This window comes from Bubalus kerabau, chromosome 20 (assembly GCF_029407905.1).
Source record: "Bubalus kerabau isolate K-KA32 ecotype Philippines breed swamp buffalo chromosome 20, PCC_UOA_SB_1v2, whole genome shotgun sequence".
Classification (NCBI taxonomy): Eukaryota; Metazoa; Chordata; class Mammalia; order Artiodactyla; family Bovidae; genus Bubalus; species Bubalus kerabau.
Window position 1 is genome coordinate 21,707,338 of NC_073643.1, and position 13,437 is coordinate 21,720,774.

The window sequence follows — 13,437 nt, forward strand, 5'->3', positions numbered from 1 at the left end:
CCTGAAATGGAGGTCTCAGCAGGGGAGACGTTTCTCTTCTCCTACTGTGAAAGAAATACATAACTGCAGGAGAGAATGAAAAATAAAGCTGACAGAACCAGGCAGCCACCATTCTGCCTGTTCAAGTTCAGTAACCCATTCCTGTGATAAGTAACTTTGGAGCACTCATTTTTCTTCTTGTGCCATTCAGAGCTTATGTGTCTTAATATGGGGGGGGGGGGGGAATAAGAAGCAAAATATAAAAAGATAATCTAGTTTTCAGAGTAGTGGTGTGAGGACATGACCCTAAACACATTGGTGTTGCCAAACCAGCAACACTTGTACAAGAAAAGTATAATTCTGCAGTGGTGTTTGAACACAATAATGGTGAGTGAATACAAAAGAAAGAAAACAAATAGAAAGACATCTACAGACTGATCTCTGCAATATCAATAGTGTCTATTGCTCTTCTAATCCTGGAACTCACTACCAAGAGTTGCCTGTGTGTGAAGCAACTTAATAAGAAATCAATGCCTGCAATTCAACTGCTAAACTTTGTAATTTTTATCTGAGGTTCACATTTGAAACCACCGGTTGCTTTGTTCTGCTTGTAACATGTTTATATGATGCCACTGTCCCTTTCTAACAGCACATAGATTGTTAGTTGCATTTGCACTTCAGTGGCCATGGAGATGACTATGTATACCTCTCAATATTCCTATTCCCAACACTCCATGAAGTGCATTTTATATGTTTACATTAGAGCTTCACAAGCCATTTGTAGTCAAGAATCATTTTGTTTGTTTTTTTTTAAACATTTGTTTTATTGAAGTACAGTTGATTTACAATGTTGTATTAATTTCTACTGTACAGCAAAGTGAATCAGTTGTATTAATATATATGTGTAGGTATATGTGTATGTGCATATATAAAATATATATTTATATACATATATGTGTGTGCATCGGAGAAAGCAATGGCACCCCACTCCAGTACTCTTACCTGGAAAATCCCATGGATGGAGGAGCCTGGTAGGCTGCAGTTCATGGGGTCACTAAGAGTCAGACATGACTGAGCGACTTCCGTTTCACTTTTCACTTTCATGCATTGGGGAAGGAAATGGCAACCCACTCCAGTGTTCTTGCCTGGAGAATCCCAGGGACGGGGGAGCCTGGTGGGCTCCTGTCTATGGTGTCGCAAAGAGTCGGACATGACTGAAGCGACTTAGCAGCAGCAGCATGTGTGTGCATGCTCAACTGCTCAGTCATGTCTGACTCTTTGTGACCCTATGAACTGTAACCCGTCTGGCTCCTCTGCCCATGAAATTTTCTGGGCAAGAATACTGGAGTGGGGTTTTCTTCAAATTTAGAAAAATTTCAACCCCTATTTCTTAAAAAAAAAAATTCTGTATCCCTTTTACTTTTCTATATTCAAAGACTCCAGCTGTAAATATATTAGGGTGCTTAAAGCTGTCCCCACATATTACAAATTTACTTTTAACCTTTTCTCTTGATGTTTCATTTTGGATCATTTCTATTGCTATATCTTCAATGTCACTAATCTTTTATTTCCAATACTTACTGTGTTTGTAATGTCTTTAAAGGATATTTTTCATCTAAGACATGGTAATTTTCATCTCTAGAAGTTTGCTATATATCTTTTTTTTGTATCTTCCATATCTTAACATGTTTAATCTTAACTTTCTTGAACATATGGAATAAAGTTTCAGTAATCATTTAAATGGTACAGTAACTCTATTATATGTTAATTTGCTGGATTAGGTTTGCTGTTTTAAAATTTCTCCTCACTGTGGGTTATATTTTACTGATTTTTGCATGTATGATAATTTACTGGATGCCCCTCAAAACATGAAATTTTCATTTTGGGGGGTGCTAGATATTTTTGTATCCCTGTAAATGTTTTTTAGCTTCACCCTGTATAGTATTAAATTTCCTTGGAAACAGGTTGATCATGGCAATACAAGAACCACTTTTGGCTAGAGTTAATTCTTTTCCACAATAGAAGCAAATCCTTCTGAATAACCTACCAATATCTCATGATTTATACATTTCCCAATATGGCTGGTGGAAATAGGAACTATTTTCAGCCTATTTGCACTTTAAGAATTGTTCTCTTTAACCCTTCAAGAGGTTCTTTTCCTGGCCCATGGGTAGTCCCCTCACATGCCTGTGTTACCAGTGGTCTGCTGGAGAGTACAGCAGGTGCCTCTGACAGTACCAGGGTTCTCCATCTGCAGATCCCTTTCTTCTCCAGCACTCTGCCTGCAGAAGTGTAGTCAATTAGGTGTCTGCAAGCTCCCAAATCTGTCTTCTCAACCTAGGGAGATGTCTCCATGCATTTTATGATCTCTTTCTAGGTAGAAAGTTAGGGCAATTGTGGAGCTCATCTCCACAATTCCTCACTTAGGAACCACTGGCCTTCATTGCATAATAATCAATGTTTCAAACACTGCTTCATGTATTTTGCTTCTCTTTGTGGTTCCTGATAAAAGAATAAATCTCTCTGCTGTTGTTCCATCTTGGTCAGAAGCAGAAGTACCTCCTTATGTGTATTTTATACTCTAAATATTATCCAGTTCACCTAATACTTTTTCTTATAGGCATCAAGTTGTGGATACTATTCAATAAACGGTTTTTCTAAATTTATTCTATAGCCATAGGTTTATTGCCATTTGCCACAGTGATACTAAATATGGTTAAATTTATATAAATGTTCCCATATATATTGGAGGAAAACATGTCATATACATTTTTATACACAAGGATGAATGAATCTATAGTTTTATGATTAGCCATGTGGGAGATTTCCCTGTTGGTCATTATAAACATTGTTAATAATATCCCAATCAGATTAAAAAACCTAGACAGCTTGATAAGAGACATTTTCCAGCTGGTTAGTCAAACTGAATCTGTCTTAAGATGTCTCTGGAATAATATTTATAATGTAATATACATTCAAAAGGAGAAGGTAATGGCACCCCACTCCAGTACTCTTGCCTGGAAAATCCTGTGGATGGAGGAGCCTGGTGGGCTGCAGTCCATGGGGTCGCTAAGAGTCGGACACGACTGAGAGACTTCACTTTCTCTTTTCACTTTCATGTATTGGAGAAGGAAATGGCAACCCACTCCAGTGTTCTTGCCTGGAGAATCCCAGGGCCGGGGGAGCCTGGTGGGCTGCCATCTATGGGGTTGCACAGAGTCGGACACGATTGAAGTGACTTAGCATAGCATACATTAAAAATGCACATACATACTTTGTATATTATGGAACTTTATCTTTAGCTGCCAACAGGTCCAAAATTTTAAAAATATTTAAGGATTTCTCTCACATATTATTTATTATAGACAGAGTAATTTTAATAATTGATTTTTAAAGTTATAAATCCTAAATTCTCTGATGGTACCCATTTTCTCTTTATTTCATGTAGATCTGACTTTTGCCTCCAATAATACCATTGAAAATACTTTTGTTAAAATTACAAATAAATATCATACTGTAAAACCCAGTGGAATTTTTTCCCTTCCTCTCATTTAGACTTTCAGCAGCATTTGATATATTTGATCACTAATTCCTTCATGGAATACTCATTTTCTTTTGGCTATGCTATTTCTCACTCCTGTCTTTCCTACTAAAACTCTGAGTTCTTTCATTATATTTTCTTAATTATTATTAACATCTTATATTTGGAGAAATTTAAGGTTTACAGAAAAATAGATAGCATGGAGAGTTCTCAAATAATCCCAACACAAAGCTGTCCCTATTTATTATCACTTTTCATTGCTGAAGTACATTTGTTACAATTGGTGAATCAATATTAATACATTATTAAGTAAAGCCCATGGTTTATGTTAAGGTTCTCTCTTCCTGTTGTATATAGGTCTATGTACAATGTGTGATGTCATGTATCTATTACAGTATCTTATGGAATAGTTTCAGATGCTAAAAACAAAAACAACCAAAAAAACCTGTGTTCCACCTATTTATCTCTCCTTCTTCCTGAAACTCTGGTAACCATTGATCTTTATCTATCTTTATAGTTTCTCCTTTTCCAAAATGTTGTATAGGTGGATACATTATGTAAACTTTCCAAATGAATCTTCATTTGAGTAAATAAATTTATTGTCCTCCCAAAGGCTGGGTGAAAAATCTTTGGAATCATATTCTTACTCATGATAGATATAAGATGCCTTATTTATCCTAGTTAGGATACCTCCAAAATATTTATTGAATCTTTTTACTTATGCTGTTTACTATCACTGGCACATCTCTTGAGCACTAATACAACATTGTTTTGTCTTAAAAGTCTTCCTTACTTAAACTTTGCTTCCTCTCCAATACAATCTCTACTGAGCATCCAGGAAACTCTTCCAGAAATGGAAAACAGGTCTAGCTCTGTCTCCGATCAAAGTATTTGTATGCTATCCCATTTGATCTTAGAAGGTGAAATCCATAACATGATCTATAAGCTCCTGTATGACATAGCTCCTCTCAGTCTCTCCAGGCTCACCTTTCACCAACTTTTCCTTTCTTCTCAAACTGCTAACTTTCTTTTCTTGCAAGATCAGCATTTTTTTCTGATATGGGCCATTCTTTAGGTCAAGAATGTCTGGAACATTCTTACCATTTCAAAAAAGGTCATTCCTTCACAGAAGACTCAATTAATTCTCCAAAATAAATTGAGTTTTCCTGGTATTTTCTACAATCACAATATGTACTCTTTATTCATAGTACTTATGATATATATATATATATATATATATATATATATTTGGAGAAGGCAATGGCACCCCACTCCAGTACTCTTGCCTGGAAAATCCCATGGGCGGAGGAGCCTGGTGGGCTGCAATCCGTGGGGTTGCAAAGAGTAGGACACGACTGAGTGACTTCACTTTCACTTTTCACTTTCATGCATTGGAGAAGGAAATGGCAACCCACTCCAGCGTTCTTGCCTGGAGAATCCCAGGGACAGGGGAGCCTGGTGGGCTGCTGTCTATGGGGTTGCACAGAGTCGGACATGACTTAGCAGCATATATATATATTAATTGATTCTGGAACTCTAGGTATTTGGGTATATATTTAAATAATTTCAAAGGAAATTTCTTCTCCCAAAGTTTTCTTTTCAGTTCTGTTACCCTATCACCATTTCCTTTCTCCAGAAACAATTCCTTTCTACCTCTTCCTGTATATCCTCTACATATATGCAAACATATGTATGCACATGTCTGCGTGCATCTGTTTGTATTAGTGTCAGTCTTATCTACTATATTTTTAATTCCACATGGTCACAGCCAAATCGTTTTATTCAACTTTGTATTCTTTATATGCCTGTATAAAGATGTTCTCCATAAATAGCAACCATGTGTACAATGTGTGCTCATAAAACTTTTCTTAATAGATGTCTCAGGTAAGATAAGAATAAGTAATAATTAACTAAATGAGGATAGGGTAGAAGAGGTTATTGGTGAGGAAACATGAGATAATACACAAAGGCTGCATGTAAGTAGGTATTTTGAGAATGAGGAACATGGGTTGGATTAAATTCAATGGAGTGTTAAGGGAGAAGCTGAGAGAAGCCGAGGGCATATCCTGAATGACTCAATGAAAAAGAAGTGAAACTGCACTAACATTCATTTTAAATGGTCCTAATTAGTTATTCATTCATAATGATGCTTGTTGGATGGCATGGTAGACGTAATACAATTCCAAATGAAAGTGGAAAACATGAGGGAGATTAGATCAGTGAGAGTTCTTTAAGTTAAAAAAAAAAAAATGTATCCTCCTGCTAACAACATGCTAACATTTACAAATCCAATATTCTCAGTGATGTTGGAAGGCAAAGATGACACCATACAATTACCTGTGAACTATGTCAATGTGGTTGACATGAAGAAATGAGATAGAATTAATTTGCTTATTCATGGAAATTAACTGGAAGAAAATGGTAAAAATTATGTATCCAGAGACAATTCAAAATTTATTTCACATGAAAACTTAAAGGCAAAGAGAAAAGTCTAATACAATTAATTTCCTTTTCTTTCTACTTCTGATTGAGAAAAGAGACATTCAGGATCAAGATCAGAATTGCCAGTGTCAGCCACCTAGCTGATGGCATTGTTTTAACAGTGTTACCAGATTATAATCCTGGTGAATTGTGTTTCACATTCACTTTCTAAGTCTTAACAAGGCCTCATTTCCCCAGCATTCTTAAAATCCATCCATCTCCTTGTTGCTGCTATCAATACTCCCCTTCCACTGTACTTTGAGGTATAATTGGGACAAATGTCATGGTCTCCTAACTGCTCTAAACTCTCTAATTTCTACTGACCTTTCTAAAATGAAAATCTAATCATCTCAGTTTCTGCCTTAAAATCCTTCAATGGCTCTTTCCATTGTCATTAGAATATAGTTCAAATGCCCTGGCTTGCCTTTAAAATCCTTTTTGAATGAGTTTCCTTCCAACCATTATTGAGAACAGTATGGAGATTTCTTAAAAAAAAAAAAAAAATAGAGCTATCTTATGATCTAGCAATCCCACTCCTGGACATACATCCAGAGAAAACCATAATTCCAAAAGATACATTCACCCCAATGTTCACTGCAGCATTATTTACAATAGCAAACACATAGAAGCAACCTAAATGTCCATCAACAAAGGAGTGGATAAAGAAGATGTGGTACATATATACAATGGAACCTCAACTCAACCATAAAAAAAGGAGGAAATAATGCCATTTACAGCAACATGGATGGACCTAGAGATTATCATACTAAGGGAAATAAGTCAGACAAAGACAATTATCATATAACATCACTTACATGTGGAATCTAAAAAGATAATACAAATGAACCTTACTTAGAAAACAGAAACAGACTCACAGACTTAGAAAATAAACACAATTACTAAAAGGGGAAAGCTTGGGGGAGGGATAAATAAGGAGGTTGGAAATAACACATTTACACTATCATGTATAAAGTAGTTAAAGCTATGGTTTTTCCAGTCCAGTAGTTATATACAGATGTGAGAGTTGGACCATAAAGAAGGCTGAACGCCAAAGAATTGATGCCTTTGAGCTGTGGTGTTGGAGAAGACTCTCCAGAGTCCCTTAGACAGCAAGGAGGTCAAACCAGTCACTCCTAAAGGAAATCAATCCTGAATGTTCGTTAGAAGCAATGATGTTGAAACTGAAACTTCAATACTTTGGTCACCTGATGTGAAGAACTGACTCATTAGAACAGACCCTGATGCTGGGAAAGGTTGAAAGCAGGATGAGAAGGGGACTACAGAGGACAAGATGGTTGGACGGCATCACTGACTCAATGGACGTGTTAAGTAGTTAGAATACGAAAAAGGAGTCCAGAATGGCGGTGGCTAAAAGACAAGAAAGGGAGAAGCCTGTTAAAATAGAACAAAGGAAGATCTGAGGACTAGAGTGAAGACCTCGGGTAGAACAAACAGCACTCCTGGCTAGCCCAATTTACATAGGGCAGGCCCAGGGGGAGGAGGAAAAAAAAAAAAAAAAAAATATATATATATATATATATATATATATATATATATATATAAAAAGAGGAGCCAAAGGGCCAGGAGTCTCTTTCTCGCTCTCTGACTCTCCCTCTCTCTATTTCCTCTTCATGTCTTTTGGGTAGGCATGCCCTCATGCCTCGAGGATGTATTTTCCTTTATTTTCTAAATAAAACTGAGCTGTAACATGGAATTGTAACACTGGTCTGTCTGAGAGCTGTGACATGGTCTGTCCAAGGGCTGTAATGCTGGTTTGTCGCTTCAAATTTTTGTTGTGATGAGACAGAACTGAGGAAATTACACATTCCCCCAACATCTATGGTGCCATGACTCCGATTTAATCTGGCTGAAACAACCTTGGCGCAGCACCCGCAAGGAGGAGACCAAGTATAGCAGGAGCCCAACTTGGCGAAAGCTCCCCGGGTGGGAGCTAAACATGAAAACCCAGTGCAGGAGAAGTGACAAGAAGCCCAGTGTGCTGGAAACTGGGACAGCAAAAAACAGACTCAGCAGAAAGCTCACGCGGCTCAGTCTCAGATTCCAGAAGGCTTCCGGTTAAGGTAGGAGGTCCTCGCTACTATGGCTGGAGGGACATATACCTAACAAAATCCTAATTCCTTTACAATCTCTTGTTTCTTGTTTCTTTGAACCCCGCCATGAACAGGCGAGCGCAGCAGGTGCAATTGAGGGACTCTGGAGAGGCTACTCCTCAGTGTGTCCTGAAGGCTCCACTTCCCTCTGTGCTCTAGTAGCTGTTACCCAAGCTGGTGGGGGTTCTTCTTTCCTTAATCTTCTTTGAGCCAAGGATTAGGCCAATGAAAACTGTGAGCACAGGTCAGGTATTTAGCAGAGTTTCCAGCAGGTTATGAAGGTGATTCCTTGGCACGTTTTTCCCACTGCTTTTTCCTCCCGTCCTTCAGCTCCTCCCTCCTGGGACTTGAGCCTGGCCAAAACCCATGATGCCTGGCTTCAAGACCTAATGAAGCTCAGGCTCTGATGTCTCATTCCAAAAATTCAGTTAGAGACACAGTGATAGGTAAGAGGTGGATTTGTTAGGATTTAGAGAGAAGCACGCTCTGCAGGGCGTGGGCCATTGCAGACGGCAAGTGCCTGGGCCGTGGAATATGGTGTGGCTAGTTTTTGTGAGCTGGGTAAATTCATATGCTGATGAGTGGGAGGATCATCTCAACCGTTGGGGAAGCACCTACTCCTCTGTCTTTTGACAGTGTTTTGGAACTGTCCTGCCACATGGGTGTGTCATTTATCTTGCAGATTGGGGATCAAGGTTTAGTTGAATTTGACTTGTCATCTTGGACCCATTTGATTTTAATTGGTTTATGTTATGCCCTTGTGCTATGTCATTCTTTCAAAAGCTGTGCCCAGCCCCCTTTCCTCCTGTTTCATGTGGAGGCCCATCCAGGCCCACAATGTGGCCTATACAATCTTCTGGCGGGACAACCAGAAAATAGCTGGCCCTTGGGAGGGAACTACTATATAATATTCAATCCCTCTAGGTATTCAGGCCATCTGTTGGCATCCCTTCAAAGGCAACTGGGCTTCCAGGGATAATGTTTGCCACTTTGGGAGCTAGCCCTGAAGGCCATTTGGGCCCAAACCCTTACCACCCTTCTCCTAAGGTTACAAACATACCCCTGGATCAAATCTCCACTCCACTTTTATGGAACATCTGGTCTGTTGCCTCTTACCAATTTGTTCTTAAGCCAATTACTAACTCTTACAACCAGGACCCTGCCCCCTTGTAGGCAACATTGCTTCATCCTGCCTATTATTAAAAATACTCTTAATGTCCCTAACATGGCCGGATAACACACTTCTTTGTCATTACTTCTGTTATTACCTGAATTGGGTCTATGACAATGAAATGTTTACCATCGGAAACACCCTAAACTGCTCTTATAGAGGATTAGGGGAGGAAATCAGTGACTTACAATCCCTTAGAACAGTAAGAGAATAAGGCTTATGACTATTTCACCAGGTTCCCAGTCTCAGGGCACAAGCTTGGATTGCTTTACATCATGATATCTATTCTCATCTGCAGTGAACAAACTGGAAATGAGTTAAAATTACAACCCCTTAATCCTACCCAGCACTTGTCATGCTGGAGACCTTGTGGATGCCCAATTCCAGTCTGGGGGTCCCAGGAGGTCGACCTGCCTTAACCTGCCTAGGGATCTGGTCCTTGAAAGGTTGTCATACCTCAACCTGTTCGGGGATCCCCCAGTCCAGGGGTCCCAGAAGGTCGTCACACCTCGACCTGCCCAGGGACCCAATTCTTGGGAGCCTGACCTGCCTCAACCTGCCCATGGATTCAATCACCAGGAGGCTGTCACATCTCACCTTGGCTGGGGATCTTCACCCTGATCCGGGGATGCCTGGCTCTCAGCTTGCAACAGTATTAGGTAGGATAAACTTCAGAAATACTCACCCCTAAGGACGTCCACCCATGGAAATAGAAGGAAGCCTATTACTTGTGGGACTGTGCCCAGTCTCATCAATAACTCAGGAGCCCAATGATAACCCCATTGCCTTTCTAGAAAGGCTAAAAGAGGCCCTCCAAAAGTTTACCAATCTGGATTTAGACTCTTACGAGGGACAGGTGATTTTAAAGTACAAATTCCTGTCCCAGTGTGCATTAGACATCAGGATAAAGTTACAATAGCTACAGCAGCAGGACCCTGCTGCCTCTTTAGATGAGATGGTCCAGACAGCCACCAATACCTTTTATAACAGAGAATGGGAGATGGGGGCCAAAGCCCAGGAGAGGGAGAAAAGGAAAGAGATAAGGTATGCCCAGATGCTGGCCACCCTCCAGGGAAGCCCTATGGCAAACCCCAAGTCCTTGAAGGACAAGGCACAAGGCAAATGCCTAATGTGTAGACAGGCGGGGCACTGGGCCAAAGAGTGTCCAAACCATGATGTCTCAACCGCGATGGCTTGCTATAAATGCCATCAACTGGGACATTATGCAGCACTCTGCCCTGCGGACCCAAGAGCCTCAAGGTCAAGTGCCAAGCCTTCCTTCATAGTGGTTCAACAGGAATGAAGTAGCCTGCTCCAGCCAGCCCACCTGTCATAGATAACCATCATGGGGCTGGAGCCAAGGGTGCAACTGGGTGTGGCAGGTAGGTCCGAGAATTTCTTGGTTGACACAGGGGGCTACCTACTCTGTGCTGACCTCCTACTCTGGAGCCTTCTTCTCCCAAATTTGTACCATTTGGGGTGCTACAGGAAAAACAATTATGAAAGATCTACCAGAGCACTTCTTTGTTGCTGGGATGGACAAATATTTCCCCACCAGTTTCTAGTGGTCCCTGACTGTCCTCCTCCCTTATTGGGAAGAAATTTCCCTGCCTTTGAAACCTTGCAGCTATTGCAGTCCTGATAGAAGATGCTTTAAAACTCTCTTTTGGGAACAAACTAACTATTTTTACCAGTCACCAAATGAAACAACTCCTAAATGGGAGAGGCCATTTATGGATGTCTGATCGGTGAGTGCAGCCATGAAATTAAAAGATGCTTACTCCTTGGAAGGAAAGTTATGACCAACCTAGACAGCATATTCAAAAGCAGAGACATTACTTTGCCAGCAAAGGTCTGTCTAGTCAAGGTTATGGTTTTTCCAGTGGTCATGTATGGATGTGCGAGTTGGACTATAAAGAAAGCTGAGCACCGAAGAATTGATGCTTTTGAATTGTGGTGTTGGAGAAGACTCTTGAGAGTCCTTTGGACTGCAAGGAGATCCAACAAGTCCATCCTAAAGGAGATCAGTCCTGGGTGTTCATTGGAAGGACCGATGTTGAAACTGAAACTCCAATACTTTGGCCACCTGATGCAAAGAGCTGACTCATTGGAAAAGACCCTGATGCTGGGAAAGATTGAGGGCAGGAGGAGAAGGGGACGACAGAGGATGAGATGATTGGATGGCATCACCGACTCGATGGACATGGGTTTGGGTGGACTCCAGGAATTGGTGATGGACAGGGAGGCCTGGCATGCTGCGATTCACGGGGTCTCAAAGAATTGGACACTACTGAGTGACTGAACTGAACTGAACTGATCAAAGAATCCTCAGATATCGAGTAGTGCTGATGGAAAATCCAGGCCTCACTGTATCCCCTTGTGAAGTTATTAACCCAGTCAGCCTGCTGCCTACCCCCAAGGGCTCTCTGCCCTTTCACTCTTGCCTAGAAACCTTGAACCACTGGACAAAACCACGAGAGAGATTGTTGGAAGATCCTCTGACCAATCCTAAGGAAATCTGGTACACTGATGGAAGCAGCTTTGTTTTGGATGGAAAAAAGAAGAGCTGGATATGCAGTAGTCTCCAATTTTGACCATAGAGGGTAAACCTTTGCCACCAGGTACTTCAGCCCAATTGGCTGAACTTATAGCCCTGACTCGAGCTTTAGAGCTGGGAAAAGGAAAAAGAGTAGCCATTTACATTGACTCCAAGTATCCCTTTCTGGTGCTACAATGCACATGCTGCTATTTGGAAAGAAAGAGGCCACTTGACCACCCAAGGGTCCCCAATCAAATATAGTGATCAAATCCTTAGACTCTTGGAGGCAGTCCATCTGCCACAGAGGTTTCAGTCTCCCACTGTAAAGGACACCAAAAAGGGAGCACAGAAATGGCACGAAGGAACCAAGCAGCTGATCAGGCAGCTAAGAGAGCAGCATTACAGAACTTTGACCTAATAGGGGTTGCCACCTTAGTTCCACAGACTAATTTGCCAGAAACTCCTTCATATACTGAAAGTGAGACTCTCAAAGCTAAGAGTGAGGGCTTTCAAGAAGATCATATGCATGGTTCCAAAAGGAGGGACTCCTTTTTCTGCCTGGGAACCTCCAATGGAAGTTGGTTAACTCCTTACATGCCACCACTCATTTAGGAGAAAGTGAAAGTGAAGTCGCTCAGTTGTGTCCCTCTCTGCGACCCTGTGGACTGTAGCCCACTAGGCTCCTCTGTCCATGGGATTCTCCAGGCAAGAATACTGGAATGGGTTGCCATTTCCTCCTCTAGATTTAGGAGAAAAGGCCCTCCAAAGATTACTAGAAAGGTCCTTCAGAAGAACAGGCCTCCAAACGACTATAAGGCAAGAACTCTCCTTTTGTCCCACTTGCCGATTAAACAACCCCCAAGGACCTGGAAGACCCCAGCTGGTCCAGCCCATCCAATAATGTAGGGCCTACCCAGGAGAGGACTGGCAAATGGACTTCACCCAGATGCCAGTTTCTCAAGGGTATAAATACCTATTAGTCATGATAGATACATTCACAGGATGGATTGAAGGCTTTGCCACCTGGACTGAGAAAGCTGAGGAGGTGGTAAAAAAAAACTGCTCCATGAAATCATTCCAAGATTTGGCCTGCCCAGGTCATTACAAAGTGACAATGGGATATCATTTACTTCTAAGATCACCCAAGGGATCTCTAAGGCATTGGGCATTACTTATTACCTCCATTGTGCCCGGAGGCCTCAGTCTTCAGGAAAAGTAGAAAGAGCCAACCAATTCTTAAAATCAGCGATAAGAAAGATAACCCAGGAAACCTTCCTGGGATGGAAGGAGGCTTTACTGATAGCTGTCCTCCACACCCATATTGCCCCTAAGGAACAGGTTGGTCTTAGTCCTTATGAGATGCTGTATGGGAGACCTTTAGTTTATGTCAATGACCTCTTCCTAGATCCAGAGGCTCAGACCCTCCAGTCTTATACCATGGCCATTGGGCAGTTCTAACAGGATATAAGCTTGTGGGGGTGTCTACCAGGACCCAAAAGATTCTAAGGAGTCACCACTATATGCTCCAGGGACTCAAGTCTTAATTAAAGTCTGGAAAGATGGGTCCCCAAAGACTCAACTTCAGCCCACAAAGAAGGGCCCCTAACCTGTAATA